Source organism: Spinacia oleracea, chromosome 4 (assembly GCF_020520425.1).
Source record: "Spinacia oleracea cultivar Varoflay chromosome 4, BTI_SOV_V1, whole genome shotgun sequence".
Lineage (NCBI taxonomy): Eukaryota > Viridiplantae > Streptophyta > Magnoliopsida > Caryophyllales > Amaranthaceae > Spinacia > Spinacia oleracea.
In genome coordinates, this window is record NC_079490.1 from 60,221,630 (window position 1) to 60,236,798 (window position 15,169).

General features: G+C 36.1%; 1 long non-coding RNA gene across 3 annotated transcripts; it reads right to left on the bottom strand.

Annotated features, from left to right (window-relative positions):
* Window positions 1-2,120: 2,120 nt before the first annotated feature.
* Window positions 2,121-4,589, bottom strand: LOC110793349 (uncharacterized). Of its 3 annotated transcripts, XR_008919061.1 has the most exons (5): window positions 4,458-4,589; window positions 4,200-4,288; window positions 3,869-3,947; window positions 2,600-2,875; window positions 2,121-2,342 (listed from the first exon to the last, which is right to left on the bottom strand). It is a non-coding gene; the product is annotated as an uncharacterized lncRNA (long non-coding RNA). The 3 variants fall into 3 exon arrangements; XR_008919062.1 differs by having other exon boundaries at window positions 2,512-2,875; window positions 4,200-4,535; XR_008919060.1 differs by having other exon boundaries at window positions 4,200-4,532.
* Between the last annotated feature and the right edge of the window lie 10,580 nt (window positions 4,590-15,169).

Here is a 15,169-nt window from a genome sequence, read left to right on the forward strand (position 1 = left end):
CGGTTCGGGCGCAGCTAGGGAAGGCACGCAACAAAGAGTATGCATCTAAACTATGCTATATAATTATGTGTAAATAATATGTATTCCTGGCTAAATGGTTTTTCCGCATGATTTATGAATTGTCATATGTATCATAACCTATCACGACGATCATCTCTTTCTTTGTATTGCTCTGGAGTGAAGTCTTGATCATTAGGATCATCCAAGTCTTCTTCCGGATCAAAATCTTCATCCATAGCCTCATCATCCTGTTGTGGCTCACTGTCAACCACATTGTCCTCTTCAAGCTCATCCTCATATCTACTAGATATCTCAATTGTTGGTTCGGGAACTACAGGATTAGGATTTTCAATTTCAACTACATCATCATCATCCTCCTCAACATCATTAGCTTGCTCATCATGCATCATGCCATCTTCACCATCACTTTCTTCTCCTCCATAGCCCATACCTAGACCCGCAGAGTATTTTCCATCCTCATAACTATTTTTCGCAACCTCTAAGATAGTAGTGAGAACCTCAGTATCATACTTCCACCTACCATCTCCAGTCCCATATTTGTACCAATTAGGGGTACCATCATTATAGTGCATGTCACTGAACTTGTTCTTAAGGTCTATGTAAGGGTTCTTATGGGGCAAACAATGAATAACTATACTAGCTATCATATCCTTATGCCTAAGATGTGGCATATCCTTGGTTGAAGCAAAGTCACTGCAAGCAAACACAGTCTTCTGAACATACATATGAGGAGTCTCGTTATCCAGTTTCTCTAGGCATCCTAGACTTGAGAACTTAGAAGGTAGCATCTTAAATCCTGAAAATTCACAACTAAAAAGTCTTACTAACGCGTTCCCAAAGAAATTCCAACCCAAAAAGGATACAATAAATAGTTCGTGGAGCCATACAATTTCAATGCACAAGTATATGCTCAACATGAATTATGATGCAGATAATCACACAAAGCAAGATAAAACATGGTCAAAACACATACATGACAATTAATAAATCACATAATCACATAAAATGCATACTTAAACTAATATGCCCTTCTTAATCTACTCATTCCTCACTTGGAAGTAATATTAATTTTCGAAATTAATTAAGAAATAACTCCTAACTTAGTTGAAATTATTAAAATTAAAATCGAAAATTAATAAGAATTATCAAATAATTAAATAAATAAATTTCGAAAAATCCGAAAATAATAAAAACATTCGAGAAATTCGAATAAAATAAAAAAATAAATAAAATAAATTCGGATAAAAAAAGAAAAGAAAATTCGAAAAAGAAATTACAGTAATTTGAATTAAATAAAATTTATTCGGAAATTCCGAATAAAAAAAAAATATCGGATACTATAGATTAAATAAAATAATAATCCCAATTTTTCAACTAATTTTAAACGACCCAAAATAATTGGTATTTGACCTTTAAAATATTGAGTACTCAAAATAATACGTTTTGCACTACTAGAAAAATCGGATACAGGGGCAAGTCATAATTGCCTCTAAAAATGGGGATTTAGCCTCTAATGGGTTTCTGAAGCAAAAAAGTGGATGCCTCTAATAAGTCCGTCGCTAATTATTGGTTGCCTCTAAAGACCCATTTTTAAGGCAACATAATGTGTTGCTTCTAAAAGCCCATACAGTTAGAGGCAACAATATCCTTGCCTCAAAACATAATTAGAGGCAACCTATATCTTTGCCTCAAAATATAATTAGATGCAACTTATATCTTTGCCTCAGATTATAATTAGAGGCAACAACACATTCTTGCCTCAAAATATAATTAGTCGCATTTGTATATTCTTGCCCCAAATATAATTAGAGGCTAACATGTATTATTGCCTCAAAACATATTTTGAGGCAATATTAAAAGTTGATTCTAAAGGCTTACATTTAGGAGCAACCATAAATATCTAAAACTTCCACCTGGTTTTTATTGCAATTTTATAATATTTTTCATTATTTCATTTATTTGACATTATTATATATCTTGCTTTAAATTACAAAATTTTACTTCATACATTTCCAAGTACGATCAATTATAAGACGTAATCATAATCAAATAGCTAAAGCAAACCAAAAAAATTTATGACAAAACAAATAATGGTACCATTAACTCAAAAAAAATATATCTATAAATAATTAAAGGCATTACATATATAGTTCCCCTAAAAATGTCATGGTCGAACGACATGACAAATTATTAATATGAGAAAAGTGTACTCATTTAAAAATATAAATCTAAAAATACATGTTATTCTCTTTATCTACTTCCAATTATCTTCCAGCACCCCTCAAAATTTCAGTGTATCTGCAAACGGGCAAACGGGAAAACTGCAACAAAAAAAAAAAGAAGAATAGATTTTGTGTTAACTTCTGTGCAATATAATCTGATCACCTAAATGCAAACTTATACTAGAAGAGAATATAGTACCAAATTTTAAATGAAACGTAAAACGAAAAAGGATATGAAAAACAAGTACAATGAGCTCAAATGACTTACAAAGGCTACGCTTTCTAGCGACTACGCAGAGTGTCAGACTAAGAAAAATCAATATCATGTCCACAAAAAGAGAAAAAATTCAACATACCTGCGAAACATAACTTGGAAATCAACAATCTAGAAGCCACCAGCAACAATTTCAGTACAACAGTAAGAAACTACCACAAGAGATCCATCAGCCAATCCATCCCTTTTCCAACAATATTGTTGTGGCTAAAATTATCAGCTGTGCTGCAATTAGTGAAATTATGACCTAGCTGGAAAAAGTAGTGCAGCACCCATAGCAACTCCTCCATGGCTCTGGTGGTACTATTACCAACTGAAAAATGCATCCAGCAGTGAATCTTTACAAGGATATGATCACCTGTAGTATGTTAAACTTCAGTTACTTAGAATAGGGGAGAATAAGCAGTCAAATGGGTGCCCGACTACAAGTAACTGATTACTTAATAATCTAGCACAAAATTCCACACATCAAATTATTCACTACGCTGATCTCTTATATTATAGTCTCCCAAACTACCTAATTAGTTGTTTTGGGAATAGATTTATACGGAGTACTACATACACTGAGTATGTGTAACTGATTAGAGAATATTGAATGCTGATCAAATAAAACAAGTGTAACTCAAAGAAATAAGGCAGCATTATATTTCAAAAGACAATTGAGCTAATGAGAATTGAACTAAAAAGAATAAGAGGAAAATCAAATGAACAACACAAAAACACTTTCACCTTTAAACATAAGGTTCAGTAGTTCATATGTAGTGCTAATTGTAGTTTTCTATCTTCATTATCCCTTAGAACTCCAAGTCTTTGGTCTAAACCCATTTTTGGAGTTTGTTTAGTACGTATTCATCTTGCTAAATCCAATATGCAGTATAAATTACTCCGTATCTTTTACTACGTTCAATCTTATAGGTTGTACAGAAAATTAGACAAATTTAAATTCAAAAGTTGAGAAAAGGAAAATGATTAAATATAAATATAGCTCCAATCAAACATAAATAATGCATCATTGCCTCTGACTTGAATTCAATTAACATAATAAAGAAGTTAAATTGTAAAGGGTCTGGCTTATAAACCAATTCAAACATATATAATAACACAATATAAAGGCTCATAACTTTTGAAATCTAATTCACAGAATAGTCAAAGAGAAATCAGTAAACAAGCTCATTTGAATCAATTTAACATGACAAGTTGATTGAAGTTTCTCTAGCGTAGATAAATGGTTAGAACACTGATTTTATATTCAGAGCATTTTTCTACATAGAAGATTCAAACGAAACAGTAAAGCAAAAAAAACGAATAGCAAGTCCACCCAGAGAAATAATATTTAGAAACGCAATCTTACCATCCCTTCTTCGAGAGATTGAAATATTACACACAAAACTCAAACCGCCGACCTAAGTTGAAGAAACCAGCCAGGCCATCTACAATCAAACAAATTAAACAACAATAAGCAAATTTATATAAATTAATCGATTAGAACCGTAAATAGGAACTAGGAAGAGAGCTCAAACAAAAACATCAATTAAACAAATTATAAATATAAGAAAATGAAATTTGACATTTATGAATTCCAATTTTACAACAAACATTAATTCAGTTTACATCATTTGCAAATTAAAGGTGCATAAAAAAAACAAATTATGGAAGAAAGAGAGAGGCGTGAAGGGGGAGACCATGTTGGAATTGGAGAAACAACTGTATGACTGTAGGGGATGTGTTACGACCAGCGGTAATGCTTCATTTCTTCTCGCCGCTGATGCTTCTGAGAGGGAATTTGGCACAGCAAAGTTAGGGTTTCCAATTGAAATCGCATTTATCGAAGTTTAGATGTGCTAGAATTTTCTAAACTCTCGTGACAAACAAAGTGAGAAAAGAGGAACAACAAGGTAGAGTGAAGAGGACAAGGAGAAGGAAGAGAAGTGGTGGCTTACAATTAGGGCGGTGGTTTCCGGCGAGAAGAAGAAATGTAGATTGATAGATGGTCAAATGGGTAATGAGATGAAAAAGAAAATGCTAAAAGAATAAAACAAGGGTAAGGGAAGTCGGTGCTAACAACAATAAAAAATACGGATTTTTCATGAAATACCCCCGAGGTTTGCTTTAATGCACCAAATACCCCTAAACTTTCCAGAATGCACCAAATACCCCCGAGGTTTTAAAAAATAACACAAAATCCCCTTAATGAGCATTTTCCGTCCATTCCGTTAAGTCCAGAATTCTAGGCGTTTGTGGTGGTTAACGGAATGGACGGAAAATGCTCATTAAGGGCATTTTGTGTTATTTTTTAAAACCTCGGGGTATTTGGTGCATTCTGAAAAGTTTAGGGGTATTTGGTGCATTAAAGCAAACCTCGGGGGCATTTCATGAAAAAACCGATAAACGTACGATGTTTATGACAGTCATAAAAATATTTTGAACAGTCAAAACATGGTACTTCGTACTTAATTTCCGATAAACCTCTCTTTTGTTCATGAAGAAGAAGAATATGACTGTTTCATCATCTAAAAAAAGGAAAACAAAAAAAATAAAAAATATGACTTCCCTTGATATGTTTTGGTACTTCGTATTTTTATGTTCTTTTACATAAAAAATTGCTTACTCCGTATTTGATTTCTAGATTCCATATAAAATATTTGAGTAATAAGTTAATTTAAAACGATATTTTCATGAATAATAATTTCTTATTTGTAATTCAGAATATAAAAGGTTGAGGGCATCAAAGCACCAATTAATAAATACTCCCTCCGTTCCAGATTAGTTGTTATAGTTACCTTTGCACAAAGTGTTAGGTGATAAGTTGTTGTTGTTTGGTTATCAATTGTTATTTTATTGAAAAAGTAGATGTGATAAAAGTTAGTGGGGTATTTTTTTAATTGAATGAGAGAGGATGTGGGGACCAAAAGAAATTTAGTGGGAAGAAAGAGACAATATAATAATTGTGGGGTCATTCCTAATTTAGAAGTGTAAGAACTAAGCTGGGACGGCCGAAAAAGGAAAGTGTAACAATTAATCTGGGACGGAGGAAGTACGACCGATTATGAAAAGTGGGAGTAGTTTTGTAGCACTTTATTTTTATGCATACTAGATTAGGTCCCGTGCAACGCACGGATGAGACGAAGTTTTTAATAAAATAAAATCAATTTTTATCAACGGATGTTGGGAAAATCAGAGAAAAGTATTATTTATTTGGATTGTAAAGTGATTAGTGAGATTTTAGGAATTTAGCGTTTCGACAAAAATACTTAAGTTGGTAAAATATAAGAAAAAAGACTCTTATGTATTTTGAATAAGCCATTTATGTAATGTTTTAGGCTCTGCTAATCTATCATGGAATTTTTGTCTTATAAATGCCTGAAATTGATGAGATTGTTGCTTTTGGTTCTCTTTGTTGTGATTCTTCCAGCCATTTAGGAAATGGCTATGGTGCTATGCCATTTCATGAGGTGATATAGATGTAGGCAATCAACATAAGTTGTTCATTTTTATTTTTTAATGAATTTTTGTTTCATCGTACATGTATCTTCTTCATGAACAAAAGAGAGGGAAAGCTCTAGATGCTGTTGCAAACTTTCATTTGTAGAATGCGGTGGAGGCTTAAACTTAATTTAAGGCTAGTTACTGTTTAGCAGTCGTAATAATAGTTTCCTTGAAATTCTAGACTTATTTTGCTTATAATGTCTGTTTTATGTGTGCGTGCTGTTCACAATATAAGTGAATTGGCACTGCTTTGGTTGACAAGAAATCCTTAATTATGAGATTTTGATAGTAAAGCCTTCACTTTTCCATTGCACTCTGCAGTAATTTATTAGATGAAATCTACGTGATTGGAATGATTGTCTTAAAGTTTGTAATAAGACAAGACAAGATACATGTTACAGGACACTACATTTCTTTCGAGGATCTTTTTGTTCATCTTGATTTTCCATAATTAGTAATCTCTTATATCATCATGTAGGATCGAACTCAACAGAATACTATTGATGGATTCATGGTTCTGCAGCTCATAAGAACCATGAATGAACTGGGTTGGTGCAAGCAAAAGGTATATACCCTGACCCTTTTTTGGTCTTGCTTTCTAATGTCAGTTGCTTTATGGGGTGCTATATAGTAGCCAAGTAGAACCTTAATAAGAGAGTTTATAGCTCAAATTTTGACTTACACCATTTTCTTAGTGAAGAGAGTAAAGACTCGTCTTCCCCAAGTTGTTCAAGTCCTTTAAGGTGATCAAAGAGCTCTAAGGACCTGTTCTCCAAGCTACCATGAGTCAGCTAACTCCCCCAAACATGTATTAAGTTTGGCACTTCATTATTGGTGGCACATTTTTTGGTTAAAAGTGGAGGAAATTAGATTGGTGGCACATTATATTTCTTGTTTATGTAGTAGCTTCTTCTGCAATCATTTTCTTTCTCTTATCCCTAATGGTTAGACCCTAAGACTTAGGAATGATCGAGATAAATCAATTACCAAAGTACCCAACTTGAGCGTGAAACTTACTGGAAATATTAGACATATTTAAGGATATGCTAGCCACCTGATTACCTACAGTTTCTCCCACTCTCAGACTACTACCTGTTGTTAAGGTACTAGAAACAATCGGTGCAAGAAACGAGTCATTCAAGAGGGAATTTGCAGTGGGTCTCTCAGATACAGGATTCAGTCAGACACTTCTCAATGAACTGCCTAACCTCAGGGTTTGTCAGTTTGCTTCTGTCAGTTTTTTTTAGCGCGGCAGACATTACAGCTGACCTAATATTTCTAGAAACTTGATATTCATTTCTGGATCCACTGTATGGAGTTTCCCAACTGACCATCTGTAGTAAGAACATCCCTACAGAATATATGTTAAACTGCCTTAGTGCTCTGGTGCCATGAACCTTAGTGAACCTATTTCTCTTACTTCTCTCTTGTTCAAGAATCACCTTTAAACCATCAACTAATCATTATATCTATTATGGTAGCCTTAGTTCCTTAATAATATATTCTGTGAATGAATTTTAAAGTTTGATCTCTTTAAAGCTCGAGCTTGCGATTAAATAATGATAATCCGCATCATTGGTTCTTAACTCTCATAGTGTGTCTCCCTCGTGGGCCGTTAAGATTTTATGCGCCTAGCTTTGCTGATAATTATCTTGTATTCCCAAGAATGGGCTCACTTAAGATAATAAAAGATTATATGAACTAATCTGTCACTATACTTTGTTTTATATGCAGCTCCGCAAAGTTGGCAAGAGGCGTGGATATTCTTTTAGCTACACCTCGGCGTTTGGTTGATATGATTGAGAGAGGCAAAGTGTCTCTTCGCTTGATCAGGTATTTGTATTTAGACCAGGTAGATAGAATTAATGCTGGATATGGCTTTTGAGCCTCAGATATGTAAGATTATCCAGTAGATGGATATGCCGGCACCAGGTTCTAGACAGACTATGCTTTTCAGCGCCACATTTCCTGCTGAGATATACACCATCAACTGATTATTATATTTATTATTGTAGCCTTAATAATATAATCTGTGTAAGAACTATTTATATTATTCTGATGATCAGTATAATTGTTTTGTAGGACAATGCAAACTGAAGTCGTTGTTTTTGGCAGGGAAATCAAAAGCATGTAATGGGGTTGGTCTGAGGTTGGTGGTGCAATAGGTTGGTCTGGGGTTGGTGGTTGCAGGTGGTCTTCAGTTTGGTTGGTTGTGTTGCAGGTTGGTGCTTAGATGACTGCCATGGGTCAGACTAGGGGTAATATATTTTCCTTTGTTGTTCTATGTTGACTGTTGGCAAGTTTAGTTGTTTTTTTTGGCTATTGTCAGAAGTGTTGGGTGTATGTTGTTGCTGTAGGGGGGATTTGGTGCTGGTGTTGGTGGTTAGTCCTTGTTGTTAGTTTTACAGAGTTCCTCAAGAGGGGGGTGAATTGATATTTTACGTATTTATAAAAATTAAACTACAAGGAACAGAAATAGTAAAATATGCAAGCAAGATTTAGCGTGGAAAACTCTCTAGGCCCAATAGAGAGGAAAAAACCACGGCCCCTTTGGGGACTTAAACACTTTTACTAATTAGGCAAAACAACTCAGTTTCTTTACAAACCTAATCTACTCGGGCCACACTCTGCCAATCGCCTCTGATTGCAGATGACTAGGAACAACCCTCTTTGTTCCTTCCCTTATGGAAACAGTCCCTCAACTGTTCCTACTCACTGATCTCTCGTGAGATCTTCTCTCTTGCTCAAGTAAGCCTGACTCAGGCTTAACATACAATAACTCAACACCTTAATCAAACGTATAAGAATTAATTAACTAGTAACAGACGATATAAGACCAAGTAACAAATACTGCTCTATATGGGAACAGGAACAGACTTCTTTAAAGATTAAGACTTTAAGGGTGATACCTGAAAGCTTCCGGTTGATGTAAATAAGTCTGATAAAAAAGTTTCGCAAAGAACAAAGGTTGTATTTATAAGAATCTAAGTGTTTACCCTAGATTCAAATCCAACACAGTTTAGGACTCTTTTTAATAGATAGATTTTCGCAAATCTTACTTCAAACGCGTTTAGGTAAAAACAATCTTTTCGTATTTTGAGAGTTATATGTTAACTCAAATTCAAGAGTATAACTTCAAACAGTTTTGTAAAATCAGTTTAAAAACTTTGACGTTTATCTTTTTGTAAAAGTAAAAACTGATTGATTTCGTTTCACGATATAACTAGGACTCTTCAAAATACTCTGTTCCCATACTAAGCTTGTACTAAATTACACTGGTCTTATACCTTTCGACCCTTATAGAATCTGCTTGATTTGATCCTTGATTTAATCTTGCCACGTACTTCGAACTTAATTACTTCATAGCTCCCTAGCTTGCTTCGGTATTGCATTTGTTCTTCTTTAGATATTAACCTGTTCCTGACATTCTCCAAAACGAACTATTAGTAGAAGGTGAGCTTGTCATCATCAAAACCAGGAATCAACAATTTCCCCCTTTTTGATGATGACAACCTTACAACTTGATAGGAGTAAATAACTTAAGGAATGAGATATGTAACCTGACAATCCAGAGTCAAAAACTTAACCAGGAACAGATGTGTCGCGTAGGTGGTAAACCCAAGTATAAAAACAAATATAATGGAACACAAGTTGTCCTCTCAATATCTTCCCCCTTTGGAATTATCAAAAAGGGAGTAGGGAAAAACGCCGAACCAAAAGAGAAGAAGAAGAAGGTGGATATGGGAATCATATTACCCTAGCAAGCAGATAGTCATCATGCAGCTCAAGTCGGTCAACGAGTTTGACCGCACCCCTGCAAGCAGAACAAGATAAACGCAACATATAGCACAACACAAGCAAAAATTCTACAAGTCAGAGTGGGGCAACTATCAGAACGTAGGAAAAGCGCACTAATGAGCATTAGTCATAAACTTGGCGCATCCAAAAACCAACACCAAAAAAAATTGTTCAAAGAGCCAGCAAAACAAAATAAAATGTTTGATGGACAGAAGATTATATGGGGTAGGATAAGCAAAGATTGTGTAGCAGGGTCAGGTTTGGGGAGATCCAGGAGCAGCATCCTCTGAAGGAAATAATGCCCTTGGTCCAAGTATGCATTCTATGTTAAGTCTAATAAATACGGTTCAGTATTAATTAACAAGTTAATAATTCAGTGAGATCAAGTGAGCTGAATGCCTAGCTAGAGGCCGCTTCAGTTCAAGTGGAATTAATGATATTAATCCACAGCTTACTCTTGACTGAACCCGTAGGGTCACACAAATAGTACGTAAACGGATCAAGTATTTAATGGCATTAAATACTCCATCTATGAATATTCGGAACCGACGGATCTTGGTTTCAGTGGGAGCTAAGATCGTCACAGGCAAGAAATGAATACTCCGGAAACGATGATATTGCCGGAAACGGAAATATGGATCGTATCGGAAATATGAATATTATCCAAGTCGTAGATGTTGCCGGAAACGGAAACATGGTACGTATCGGAAAATATTATTGGAAATGGAAATATTACCAGAATCGGAAATATTGCCGGAAACGGAAATATTGTCAGAATCGGAAATATTACCGGAATCGGAAAATAATTCCGGAAACGGAAATATTAAATATTTGTTCGAAACGGAAATTAATTCCGGAATCGGAAAAATTAAATATTGTTCGTATCGGAAATAGATTCCGGAAATGGAAATTTAATCGGAAGCGTATCGTACGAATTAGCATCGGACGAGGCCTGCCGGACGAAGGCCCAACACGAAGCCAGGCCATCGCCCAGCAAGCACGCACGCCACAGCCCAGCGCGCACAAGGCCGCGCATGCGTGGGCCGCGCTGCGTGGGCTGCTGCTCGCATGCGTGGGCAGCCCTTGTGGCTGCCGTGTGTGTGTGAGTTTGAGCTCATGCGAGATTCCTGAATCTGCAAGAGTCAGTGTATGATTAAATGTCTATTCCTATTGGATAAATTGATTAAGTAGAATTCATGTAGAATTCTAATTCCAATTAATTCGCATCCTACTAGGATTACGATTCCTTTTCCATAACTCTATAAATAAAGGCCTAGGGGTCATAATTTATATACAAGTTTCAAAGTATTCAAAAGTGAGTTTTTTGAGAGAAAATTCAAACACCCATCTTGCCCCAAAAGTGCCGAATTTTCTGAGTACCTTAAGGGCGATTCTAGTTGGTCAATCTTAAGGCGGATCCGGACGTGCTGTGGACTTTCTACGGAGGGACGACACTTGGAGTCCTAAAAGACTTGTTCTTGTTCGGTTCGGGCGCAGCTAGGGAAGGCACGCAACAAAGAGTATGCATCTAATTATGCTATATGATTATGTGTAAATAATATGTTTCCTGGGTTAATGGTTGTTTCCGCATGATTTATGTAAATGTCATATGTATCATAACCTAACAGTGGTATCACGAGCCCCTTATTATTTTCATAATCTAAATTGCATGAACATGGTTAAATATTACAAATTTGCAAGAATTAAAAGGGGTGATTAATTTTCGTAATTGTTAATTAATTGCAAATTGCGTTTATTTAATTATATGTACGCAGTTTTTCGGCAGTTTCTTCATTACTCATCCGAATTGAGTGATTTTTGTGTCAATTCCGCATGTAAAAGGCATTCTAAAATTTTGACAAAAATAGTATTTTTCTGCCGAACCCAGAATTCTCAAATTCGAAGCCTAACTATGACTTTTCGAAGGTTTTAGTTTTTCGGATGCAAAATTTCGTAAATTTAAGATGTTAAATTAAATATTTGCGATTCCTGTTGATAAATCTTGAATTTTTGATTGACCTACTGCATATGTTTAACAAGTTTGAATGCCTAGTCTTGTTAATTATGCAATCTAATTTGTAATTATGATTAATTTGTTGAAAATTAGAATAATTTAGAATTAATTTGATTTTCATAATTAATTGTAATTTAATTAGAAACCTATGATTAAAAACCACCATAAAAAATTGTAAATTTACGATAAATTTTAAATTTTTATGACCTAGACCTGAATCCATAACAATCGGAAATCAATTGGATAATAAATTTCCGATTTTTCGCCCTAAAATTATGAAATTAATAATATTTATTAATTTGTCATTAATTTTAAGTATAAATTTTAAATTTTTATGCGATTCGTTCAAATAACTTGCACGCACGAAGCAATGGACGCTTCGTGTTACCCTTAAGGGGTGTTGTATAATGCGGGCATGCGACGACGAGCAAGGGAGCTCGTCGCCCGTGCGGCACGAATGCAATGAGCAAGGGCGTAGTGCACGAGCACAAGGCAGCAGCCCTGCCTTGTGTCGTGTGCCACGAGCAATGAACGGATGGGCATGGGCGAGGGGCGAGCCAAGGCAGTCGCGTGTGGGCAGCAAGCGAGCTGCGCCACAGCGCGCGCTGCCTCGCATAACAGCGCGCAGCCTCGTGCGCAGCGAGCGCAAGCTCGCGTGCCACGAGCGCTGCGCACAGCGCACCAGCGAGCGATCTCGCGCGCCAGCGAGCGATGGCTCGCGCGCACCAGCGCGCGATCTCGCGCGCCAGCGAGCGATGGCTCGCGCGCACCAGCGAGCGATGCAGCGCCCCAGCGAGCGATGGCTCGCGCGCACCAGCGAGCGATCTCGCGCACCAGCGAGCGCGGTAACGCGCGCGCGCTGCGAGCGATAGCTCGCGTGCGGTGGGCGCTGTGCGGAGGCTTGCGTATGGAACAGCAGCAGCTATGCAACGAGCGCATGGGCTGCGCGCACATGGCCAGCAATGGCTGTGTGCGTACAGCCCATGGGCGTGCAACGCGTAGGGTGTTTGCGTTTCGATTAGATCGTTTTGAATGTTTAATTTGAAAATTTCAGTTCACGTAATTTAAATTAATTTTAAAATTAATAATTTGAATTAATTTCTTGGATTTTAATTTTGAATATTATAATTATAATAAATGGAATTTATTCTAATTATTTTACTAAAATTAAAATCATGAATTAATTTAAATGCGACTGAAATTAAATTAAATTTTTGGATTCAATTATAAATTTATATGAGCTTTAAATTTTAATTAAATTTGTATGTTTCCGGTTAGACTAGAAATACAATTTTATGTTTAAAATTAGTAAAGCATATGAATTTATTGGTTTGAGTGGGAGCACTTTTTAGTCATAAACTCTTGATTAGGTCTACAAATCCTTAAGGTTAAAACAACTCGATTAGAATTAATAAGGACTGAATAATTGGTAGATTATTGGTGCCCTTGATTAATTGCTGCAAATGTTTACGTGATGCATAATGTGTTTTACTAACCAGCTATGTGGGCCATTCATGATAATGAATGGGTGAATGGTATATATTGTATATGTACTGTTTTGCAGGTTATGAAGTGACTAGTATGGCCCAAATAGGATAGAAAATATGGTCTGCGTACCATTAATTTGAATGTAATTGGTCTAAAGTACCAAAGTTGTTTTTCAATTCAAATATGGTCTGCGTACCATCAAATAGTTGTAATTAGTTATAACTTATCCTATTTGAAGAAAATGGTGCCTCCCACGGAGATTTTCAAGACGGACTTTGAAGTCAAAGCTTCAAGATGAAGTCGGGCCATACTAGATCACAAATATCTTATGCATGTTTTAAGTTATTTATTGCTTTAAATATGTCTTAAAATGCATGAGATCAAAAGCTTGATTATGTTGCATGATTAAGGATTTTAGTTCACTTAAAATCTAACCAACATAGTAAGAGCCTTAAGTTCCAAACTTAAAAATTGAGTTAAAAGGTGCCATGCCAAAATATACACTTGCTTGGATATCCTTTACATCAATCTAGTAATAGTTTTCGCTCAGCGAGGTGTTACTTATTGGTCCTAAAGGGGCAAGGTACACAAATAATTGTGAGTACATGTTAGTTTTGGTGAAACTCAACGATATAAGTAAGGAGTCCTTTTATGTCGTGGCAAATTCGATAGGTTTACCTAATAAGTTCTTAGACGTACCTATCAACCAAGAATAGTTTCTAGACTATTAGCAAAAGGCTTTTGCTTACCTAAGATGTTCTAGGATTAAGTCGACAAACTGTGCTTAGTTCTTCAATGATTTTAGGATCTTGGAATCATTTTATTCACACCTGCCGGAACACATAACTTGAATAAAATGCTTAATAAACATTGAATTATGCATGTATGCTAGAATTTAAGTTTATTAAGAGAAACTGTGAATGGTTATTTATTTGTTTATTCTTTTCAATTGTAGTTTTAATATGGCAAACAACAATCAAAACATCATCATAGGTTCTGAGCTTATGGTCAAGCTGAACCTGACAAATTTTCTTGAATGGGAAGCTAAGCTAGTTGAAATAGTCAAACTCAATGGACTTGAGTATGTACTATCACATCCCATGCCAAGCTACTATGCCAGAGACATGACCCCTGAGAGATTTTACGCCTGGGATGCGGATCTCAAAAAGGTTATGAGTCTCATGCTGAACAATATCCCTGATGATTGGGCTAGAAGGTTTGTAGCCTATGAACCTTTTACGCTCATCAAGAATCTGAGGGATATCTGTCGTGGAAGTACGGAGGACAGGGACCTGAACGTCCATGAGTTGATTGAATCAATGTCTGGACTAAAGGTTAGTTCTCCCAACAGGTGTTATAGGATGGAGGTCCAAGAAACACATGTTCAGCTCCTTCGCACTAAACAGAGGGTAGGCGTCCCACTGAGGTTCCATGTGGATCTTATGTGTTCATATTTTGATCGCCTAAGTCTACTAGGAACACCAATAAGCGAAAGGATGGCAGTCTCTGTCTTGCTCAATTCACTACACAGTGGGTTTGGTCGCTTCAAGCAACAATACCTAAGTGAACCAAGAGAAGAAACAGTTGCAGAATTTATTCACCTTGTCAGAAAGGCTGAAATAGTACTGGACTGTGAAGCCAAAGATTTACTCAAGGCTAGAAAGAGACCATTCAAGAAAGGTGGAAAGTCCAAGGGCAATGCTAAATCAAAGCAGGACAAGTCCACATCAAGCTGTCTTTATTGTGATGGAATAGGCCATTACAAAAGAGAATGTCCAAAGCTAAAGGAAGATCAGAAGAACGGAACAGTCGTTCCATCTTCAGGTATTTTCGTTATAGACTGTATACTTGCTAATTCAACTTCTT